Raw genomic sequence first — 10,789 nt, 5'->3', positions numbered from 1 at the left:
AAGTACCTTAGTGAAGCTCATTAATTTTCGAGCAAGTTGCGTTTTGGCACTTTACCCCTAAATACTTAGCAAGTAGCCTAAGAATCAAGAGTTGAAGTGAACCTAGTAAGGGATTTTCTACAAGCATATATTGTAAATACTGCAGGCTTGGTTTAAGACCACCATAGCAAAATACATATTGCAATAAAGTGAGTTAAATGAATTTTTGGTTTCCCAGTGCATGAAGAGATTACGTTTACACTACCTTGTAGTTTATTAAGTATTCAATAGTATTATGTCTAAAAAACAATGTACATACGTTAATTAAAATATTTTATTGCTGGGGCAACTGGGTGGCTCAGTGGGTTAAGCCTCTGCCTTCAGCTCAGGTCATGATCTCAGGGTCCTGGGATTGAGCCCCACATCGGGCTCTCTGCTCAGCAGGGAGCCTGTTTTTCCCCTCCCCCCACTCTCTGCATGCCTTTCTGCCTACTTGTGATCTCTGTCTGTCAAAAAAAATAAATAAAATCTTTAAAAAATATTTTATTGCTAGAAATTGTTATCATCTGAGCTTTCAGCAAGTCATAATTTTTTTGTTGATGGAGGAATTTGCCACCATGTTGGCTGTTGCTGAAGGTTGGGATAGCTGTGACAATTTCTTAAAATAAGACAATGAAGTTTGCCACATCAGTTGACGCTTCCTTTCATGAACAATTTCTCTGTCATATGTGATACTACTTGATAATAGTCTGTACACAGTAAAACTTCTTTCAAAATTTTAATCCATCTTCTCAAACCCTGCCACAGCTTTTATCAACTAAATTTATGTAATACTCTAAATCCTTTACTGTCATTTCAACAATCTTCATGGCATCTTCACCAGAAGTAGATTCCATCTCAATAACCCACTTTCTTAGCTTATCCATAAAAAATAACTCCTCATTCTCATGATAAAAAATTAATTTTTATCATGATAAAAAATTAATTTTTATCATGAAATTGCAGAATTAAGTTACATCTTTAGGGCCCACATATAATTCTAGCTCTTACTATTTTTACCACATCTGTGATTACTTCTTCCACTGAAGTCTTGAGCCTTTCAAAGTCATCCATGAGGGTTGGAATAAACTGCTTCCACACTCCTGTTCATGTTGATATTTGGACCTTTTCCCATGAGTTATAGTTGTCCTTAAAGTCATCTAGAATGGTAAATCCTTTCCAGAATGCTTTCAATTTACTTTGCCCCGATCCATCAGAAGAATCACTATGGCAGCAATAACCTTATAAAATGTATTTCTTTTTTTAAGATTTATTTATTTGATAGAGAGAGAGAGACCACAAACAAGGGAAGGTACAGAAGGAGAGGGAGAAGCAGAGAAGCAGACTCCCAGGTGACTGTGGAGCCTGATGAAGGGCTTGATCTTACAAACCTGAGATCATGACCTGAGCTGAAATAAAAAGTCAGACATTGAACGGACTAAACCACCCAAGCACCCCATGGAATATATTTATTAGAATAATAAGACTTGAAAGTTATAATTACTCCTTGATCAATAGGCTGTAGAATGAATGTTAGTAAGCATGGAAATAGCATTAATCTCATTGTACATTTCCATCAGAGCTTTTGGGTGACCAAGTCTCCCAATGTCAGTAAGCAGTAACATTTTGATTTTAATTTTAATTTTTTTTTCTGAATAGTAGGTCTCAACAGTGGGCTTAAATATTAAGCAAACCATGTTGTTAACAGATGTGCTGCCATCCAGGTTTTGTTGTTCTACTTATAGAGTGCAGGCAGAGTAGATTTAGCATAATTCTTAAGGGCCCTAGCATTTTCAGAATGGTACATGAGCACTGGCTTCAATTTAATGCTATCAGCTGCATTAACCTCTAACAAGAGATTCAGCCTGTGCTTTGAAGTTTTGAAGTCAGACATCTAGCTATAAACATTCTAGATGACATCTTCTTCCACTAGAATACTGCTTTGTTTTCAATGTAAATCTTTACTGTAGCCACCTTCATTGTCTTGGCTAAATTTTCTGCATAACTTGCTGCAGTTATTTTTTTTAAGATTTTATTTATTTATTTTTCAGAGAGAGAGAGAGCACACAAGCAGGCAGAGTGGCAGGTAGAGGCAGAGAGAGAAGCAGGCTCCCCGCTGAGCAAGGAACCCGATGTGGGACTTGATCATGACCTGAGCTGAAGGCAGCTGCTTACCCGACTGAGCCACCCAGACATCACACTTGCTGCAGTTTCTTCATCAACATTTGCTGCTTCACTTTGAACTTTTATGTTATGGATATGCCTTCTTTCTTTAAACTTCATGAATCAACCTTTATTGGCTTCAGACTTTTCTTCTGCAGTTTCCTCACCTCTCTCAGCCATCATAGAGTTGAAGAGAGTTACGGCCTTGCTCTGGATTAGGCTTTGGCTTAAAATAAAACTTTGTGGTTGGTTTGATCCTCTATCCAGACCATTAAAACTTTCTCCATATCAGTAATAAGGTTCTTTCATTTTCTTATCATTCGTGTGTTCACAGGAGTAGCACTTTTCATTTCCTTCAAGAACTTTTCCTTTGCATTCACAACTTCGTTAACTATGTGGCACAAAAGGCCTAACTTTTTGCCTATCTTGGCTTTTGACATGCTTTCTTTGCAAAACTTAATCACTTCTAACTTTCGATTTAAAGTAAAAGATATACTACTCTTCCTTTCACTTGAACACTTAGAAACTACTGTAGGTTAATTGGTCTAATTTTAATATTTTTGTGTCTCAGGGAGTAGGGAGGTCCAAGGAGAGGTGAGGGACAACCTTTGGTGGAGCAATCAGAACAAACACATCATTTAGAGATTAAGTTCACCATCATATATGGGTAGGTCCATCACAGCCCAAAACAATTACAATAGTAACAAGTAACCTCAAAGACCACTGATCACCATATCAAATATAATAGTAATGAAAATGTTTGAAATATTTAAAGACTTGCCAAAATGTGAAATAGATGGGAAGTGAACAAACGTTATTGGAAAAATGGACAAAATAGACTTGCTCAATGCAGGATTGTCACAAAACTTTGATTGGTAAAAAACAAATTTGGAAAACTGTGTTGAGATTCCTCAAGAAACTAAAAATAGAGTTACCCTATGACCCTGCAAATGCACTACTGGGTATTTACCCCAAAGATACAGATGTAATGAAAACAGGGCCATATGTACCCCAATGTCCATAGCAGCAATGGCCACAATTGCCAAACTGTGAAAAGAACCAAAATACCCTTCAACAGACAAATGGATAAAGAAGATATGGTCCATACCTACAATGGAATATTATATAGCCATTAGAAAGGATGAATACCCAACTTTTGTATCAACAGGGACTGACCTGGAGATTATGTTGAGTGAAGTAAATTGAACAGAGAAAGTCAATTACCATATGGTTTCACTTACTCTGAGAAACAACCTGAAGGTTTTGGAGTGGAGGGGGATGAGGGGATGGGTGAGCCTGGTGATGGGTATTACAGAGGGCACGTATTGCATGGAACACTGGATGTGGTGCATAAACAATGAATCTTGGAACACTGGAAAAAATAAAATAAAATTAAGATGTTAGGGGAAAAAAAACCTCCACAATGTCTGCAAAGTGCAATTAAAGGGGCTATCCCAATATTTATTTGGTCTTCTTCAGGTTATTCATCTTAAAGTGGAATGGACATCTGCTTGCTGTCTTTATGATCATAGAGGAAAGTGAAGCTGGGTTTATGGGGCAACATGGTAGAAAGGAAGGTGAATAACTGAGTGCTAAGTTTTAAAGGTACATTTGTGTCTCCCTCTTTTCAAAAGCTCCTTCCTGAGTGTGCAGTGACCAGTGTTGCTGTTGATGGTGACAGTGGTATGCTTGCAATTTTATTGCCAGTATTAGTTTTGACAGCTAGCAACATATACGAAAGCTCCTCAGCTCATTTTGAGTATTGCACTGAGTGAAGCCATAGGTTTGGGGTGATTGGAATGTGCCAGACCATGTCCTAGAAAGCTTTAGTTAGTGAACATCACTGTCCCGGGTACCACCCGGTGGCCCAGAAGCCTCACCCTGTCCTCTATCCTCAGTCTTTTCTATGGAAACCTAGTTGACCAGTGAAGATGTCCCCATCACTGCCAAGGATATGGAAGCTGGAGCCTCAGCTACAGAACTTGTCCCCCTCTTCCCCTCACCCTTCCCTGTCCCTGCCATCCCTCTTGAACCTTGCACTCCTGCCACTCCTCTCAACCTCATCCTGTCATGGATGACCCAGAATTCCACCCGGTTGTCATTTTTGAATCTGGACTTTTATCTGCAGCACCCACTGCCATCAGCTTGTTGTTGTTCCCATCAGCTGTTGTTAGTGCCTCTGTTGCCTTCCCGGTGAAGTTAGTATGCAAAGACTGGAAAGCAAATCCCTCAAAACCTTAGAAAGAATTCAACTTTGGCAAAACGTCTTATTAGGTAACTTTGATGTCGCTCAAAAATAAAAACAAAAACAAAACAAAACAATATCCAGCATATAGAGTATCTTTACAATGCTATGGTAGGTACCATATGATCCTTTTGTCTCACTGGCAGGAAGGTGTGTCTGTGCTAGTGAAGTAACCTGTGCTCTACAAAGCAGGCTACAGGTTTGATTTACTACCAAGAAAGGGAAAAAAAAGTGCTAAGCAAAAGCTAGATTTCAAAAAAAGCATAAACCTAAAAAAGAAAAGAACAAAAAAAACTTAAAACATAAAAGTAATGAAGAGTGCCTGGAATGAGCAACCATCAGATGAAGCCAAAAAAACAAAAAACAAAAAACAAAACAAAACAAACAAACAAACAAAAAACGAAGTGACACAGAAGTTGGAGAAAATTGATTACTAGTCTCCTTCTCAGTGCTCCACTCTCCCCATCAAATACATGATTTTGAAACATATTAAGCAGCAGGGATAATAAATCAATGGCAGTTTGTGGACAGGTACAAAACTGTGGCTTCTTGAAGAATTAGAGAAAGAGGAAGATTTGATAGATGAGTTTTACAAAAGTACTCAGTGTATTTACAGATGAAGAAAAAGTTGAAATCTTTTTGAAGGAAGACAAAGAAAATGTATATAAACATTATCTAAAATAACTGACTTTCTCATTCAGGGCAGTTCTCAAATTGAGGTTACAAATGTGGGTCAGGATCATTGGATGATGACGTTAGCTTAGGTGAACCTAATCCTGTACCATACATATATTTTTCTCATTCTGATCAATATAAAAGTTTGTGTCCAAATAAGTACAAGAAAAAATATCTCATAAATTTAATGAGAAGAAAGAAAGCAGCAACCATAAAGGAAAGAATATCTGTATCAACTGAACACCAGGTCTGACAAACAATAAGCACCTACTGACATTTACAAAGTTTCAGTTAATGTGAATGGTGAATATCACTTGCTCTCCCAAAACCAATTTTAAAGCCCCCCCCCCCCCAAAGGAAGATGAATAATATCAGTGAAAGAACTGCTGATGCCATCAATAAATAAGAAAGAGTTTAGGAGAGCTGCAGCCATGAAGGAGTCACTTGAAGTACCAGGATACTGGTGAAGAGGAAAGGTAGGAATGAGAAATAACCCTGAAAATCTGCCTTTATCTGAATCATCTGAGGTAACTGAAGAAGGTCCATGCCTCATCACTGCTTTTACCAACCAGAGCAGAAAGAAAGTTCAGAAAAAATCAAATATAGAGTTTCAAAACTCAAAAGTGCCAAGTTGCACGAGAAAATTCAGATTCAAGACTGTGGAGGAGGTAAAGGAAGATGGTGGAGGAATAGGACCCTAGCCTCATATTGTTCTACAAACACAACTAGGTAACTATCAAGTCATCCTAAAAACACCAGAAATATACCTGGAGTTTGACAGAACAACCTCCATGACAAAAGGGAGAGAAGAGGCCATTTGAAGAAGATAGGAAGTGCATAGATGTGGTTTAGGAGAGAAATGGATTGCAGCTGCTGTGGAGGGGAGGGGTCCACGGATATGGAGAAGGACAAGAGTGAGAGAGGAGCACATACACAAGGAGAATGTTTCCCCCAAGCTACTGGCTTGAAAAATATGGGCTGAATTTCATGAGTTCTTGAAACCACCAGAGCTTATAGTCTGGAGTTTTAAATGTCAGCAGGCTTGGCTGGGTTAGAGACAAGAAGGCACTACAGTGTTCCTGGAGGTAAAGCAGACAAGCAACCCATGAGTACACAGATTGGAAACAGTGACCTAAAGAACACCTGGGGCACACACTGGGGAGATTATTAGCTCTTCTCATAGTGCCTCTCTGAGAGGCACCATTCACAGAGACACCTCTCCAGGAACAAAGGAGTGGGCTGACAGCATTTCCATCCCCTGCCCTCAGCATAAACACAAAGCAAACTGTGGGAAACAACATAGCTCTGCTATGGCTGCTCAACTTGCATACACCAAGTCCTAACCCCTGCACTCTGTTGGGGCTGCCCTTTTCAGTCAAACTTCCCTCAATCCGAGTGTGGTGGGCCCCTCCCCCAAAAGAGCAAGAAAAACTCCTTCCCACTTCATGTCTCCAGACCAGAGAGCTCTGCAGGGCTTCAGTTCTGGTGGAGGTGGTGAAAGGTCTCATCTCACAAGCAGATCAGAGAACACCTAGCTTAAACTCAGCACATTCAGGCCAGGAACCAAACACTGCACATACCAGAAAAGGAGAGCCTCTGCAGATGACTGACCTAAAGGACCAAACAGCCAGAATACAATAGCAGAGCACATGCAGCACACACCAGTGATATTCCCTGAAGCACCAGGCCCTGACCACTACATGACCTCTTTTTTATAAGACCATTACTTTCAAGAGCAGGAGACATAACCGGGTTTTCTAACACAGAGAAGACAGCAGAAACTTAGACAAATTTCTAAGACAGATGAGTGTATCCCAGATGAAAGAATAAGACAAGAGCACTGCCAGAGATCTAATTAAAACAAGTATAAGTAACAGGCCTGATGGAGAATGTAAAGCAACAATCATTAAGGATGCTCACTGGGTTTGAGAAAAGAATGAAAGACTTCACCGGAGGTCCTTACCACAGAGATCAAAGAGTTAAAAGAGAATCTATTGGAGATGAAGAATGCAATAAATGATATTGGATAGAGACTTGAGGCAATGAACAACAGTATGGAAGAGGCAGAGAGACAGACTAGTGACCTAGAAGAGAAAGCAATGAGCTCAACAAAGGAGAGGAAGAGTATTATGCAAGATGTGAATAGACTTAGGGTATTCAGTGACTCCATCGACACAGTAACATTCATATTATAGGACACCATGATGAAGAAGAGATAGAAAAGGGGGCAGAAAATTTATTTGATGAAAATGTAGCTGAAAACTTCCCTAATCTGGAGAAAGAAACAGACATCCAGGTCCAGGAAGCAAAAAGATCTCCCACAAAATCAACAAAAACAGTCCAACACCAAGACATATTGTAATTAAATTTGCAAAGTATACTGACAAAGAAAATATCTTAAGACTAGCAAGACAAAAGAAGTCTTTAAATTACAAGGGAAAACATATAAAGCCAGCTGGAGATTTTCCAACAGAAACTCGGCAAGACAGATGGGAGTGGGTTGATATATTCAAAGTGTGGAAAGGGAAAATATGCATCTAAGGATACCTACCAGGCAATGCAATCATTCAGAATAGAAGAAGAAATAGAATTTCCCAGAGAAACAAAAAATTAAGGTGTTTGTGACCGCTAAAACAACAAATATTAAAAGGGACTCTTGGAGTATTAAATAGAGACCAAAAGTGACAAAGACAGGAAAGGATCAGACAAAATTTCCAGAATCAATGACAAAACAAGTAATAAAATGGCACTATTTATTGCCAATGGCACTATTTAGTATTTAACAACAATTGCTTTGAATGTAAATGGACTAAAGACTAAAATAAGAAGTCACAGGATATCAGAATGGGTTTTGAAAACACCCATCTATATGCTGCTTACAAGAGACTCAACTTAGATTTAAAGACACTGGCAGATTGAAAGTAGGGGAAGGAGAAATATTTATAATGTGCATGGATGTCAAAAGAAAACTGGAGTAACACTTATATTGGACAGACTAGACTTTAAAGACTGTAACAAGAGATAAATAAGGGCACTAACAAACTTAGGGTTTTGGAGGGGAGAAGGGTGGGAGGTTGGGTGAACCTGATGGTGGGTATTATGGAGGGCATGTATTGCATGGCACAATGGGTGTGGTGCATAAACAACAAATTCTGGAACACTGAAAACAAATTTTAAAAAAATAAGGTCACTATATAATAATAAAGGATACAACCTAACAAGAAGATACAACAAGTATAAATACTAATTCATCCAACATAGGAACACCCAAATATATGAAATAATACCAAACATAAAGTAACTAATCAATAATAATGTTATAATAGTAGGGGACTTTACCACCCATTTATATGAATGGACATATCCTCTAAACAGAAAATTAACAAGGAAATAATGGTTTTACATGATACACTGGACCAATAAGACTTAACAGATATACTCAGAGCATTCCATCCTAAAACAGCAGAATACCCATTCTTTTCAAGTGCACATAGAACAGTCTCCAGAGTAGATAATTTATTAGGTCACAAAACAGGCCTCAACAAATACAAAAAGATTAAGAACATACTATGCATCTTTTTGGACCACAATGCTATGAAATCAGAAATCAACCAGAAGGAAAAAAATCTGAAGAACCACAAATACATGTAGGTTAAATAACATGCTACTAAACATTGAATCAGGCAACCACAAAATCAAAGAGGAAACCAAAAATTACATGGAAAACATGAAGATGAAAACACAATGGTCCAAAACTTTTCGAATACAAGAAAAGCAGTCCTAAGAGGGAAGTATGTGGCAATACAGGTCTATCTGAAGAAGCAAGAAAAAAATCTCAAATAAACTACCAGTCTTACACCTAAAGGAGCTAGAAAAAGAACAACAAATGAAGTCTAATATCAGCAGAAGGAAGGAAATAGTAATGATTAGAGCAGAAATAAATGGTATAGAAACTTAAAAAAAAGAAAGAAAGAAAAGGAAAGAAAAAGAAAAAAAGAAAAGAAACAATAGAAGAAATCAATGAAACCAGGAACTGGGTCTTTGAAAAAAATTAATAAAATTGGTAAAACTCTCAGAAGACTTATCAAAAAGAAAAAAGAAAAGACCAAAATACATGAAATCACAAAGGAGAGAGGAGAAGTAACAACACCACAGAAACACAAACAATTATAAGAGATTATGAACAACTATACGCCAACAAATTGGAGAACCTGGAAGAAATGGATAAATTCATATAAACATATAAAGAACTAAATGTTCAAAGTGTAGAAAGGAAAAATATGAAACTAGAGAAACCTTGAACAGGTTGATAACCAGTGAAGAAATTGAATTATAAATTTAAAAAATCCCAACAAAAAAGTCCAAGGACAAATGACTTCGGAAACAAATTCTACCAAACATTTAATAAAGAGTTAATACCTATTCTTATCAAAATATTCTAAAAAAACAGAAAAGGAAGGGAAACTTCCAGACTCATTCTATGAGGTCAGCATTACCCTGATATCAAAGCCAGATAAAGACTCTACTAATAAAGAGAACAGGACAATATCGCTGATGAACATGGATGCAAAAATTCTCAATTACTAGCAAATTGAATCCAACAATACATTTGAAAAAAAAAAAAAACCTTTCACCACAGTCAAGTGGGTTACAAGAATTCCTGGTTTACAAGAATGGTTCAAGAATTGCAAATCAATTGTGGGGGACAAGATGGCGGGGAAGTAGGAGGAGGCGCCTTTTCAACCTGTACCCTAAAGTGAGTTGATTACCTAACAAAGAACTCCGATCACCCATGAAATCAGCCTGAGATCAGAATTATACACATCTGGATCTCTACAGGGGCAGAAGACGCTGGTGGGCAGGTAAAGCAGAGTGGGAAAGGCGGACTGATATTGGAAGATAAACAAAAGGGGGAGGGAGTCACCAGAGGTGACCGGTTGGAAAGTAATACCCCTAATACGAGCGAGAGTGCCCTGCGTCTGGGGACCAGCATTAACTTGGAGACTAGTTGAAAGCACTCCAAAGGAGCAAAAGATCGCAATGGGGGGTGGGAATTGTGGGAATGGGGCGGCTAGGGACAGGGGCTTAAGTTCCCGGTCCCAGGACAGCCTCCCCTGGCGCTGAGCCAGAGAGAGTGCGGCAGAGAAACCAGGTCTTGGTCCTTGAGCCACCAGCGCGCCCAACATTTCATGGGTTCTGGCTCCTGTGAGGAGATGGGAGCCACGCCTGAGGGCAGAACCTGCGAGCCCTGCTACAGAGCCTGAGATGTGCGCGCCCCTCATCCTCTCCTGAGAGAGGTGCGCGAAGGCCCAGCCTGGTGCTTTTGGACCTGTGCCCCGTTCTCAGAGCCTGAGATGCGTGTGCAACCCACAGCCACCCCTGAAAGAGGTGCATGCAAGCAGGTGCTCTTAGACCCAGAAAGACCAGGCACTCCCAGCCTGAAAATCTCAGTGTGTGATCGCTGCTTGGAACCTCTCTCATGGTCTGGAGCTGCCCAAACAGCTGCCGCTGCTTTGGTTTTGGGTACAAGCAGAAGATCCTGCGCACCCAGGGACCGCGACTCGGAACATGCTCTGCCAGAGGCCAAGGGGGGATTTATATGGGCTCTGCAACACCCACAGAAGAACAGACTGAGGCTTCTCTCTGAGAGGGAGGTCAGGGTGCAGTTTGCTTTCCTCTAAACCTACA

This window comes from Enhydra lutris, unplaced genomic scaffold (genome assembly GCF_002288905.1).
Source record: "Enhydra lutris kenyoni isolate GAN:26980312 unplaced genomic scaffold, ASM228890v2 scaffoldscaffold118, whole genome shotgun sequence".
In the NCBI taxonomy this organism is placed as follows: Eukaryota; Metazoa; Chordata; class Mammalia; order Carnivora; family Mustelidae; genus Enhydra; species Enhydra lutris.
Note: the sequence above shows the minus strand (reverse complement) of the source record.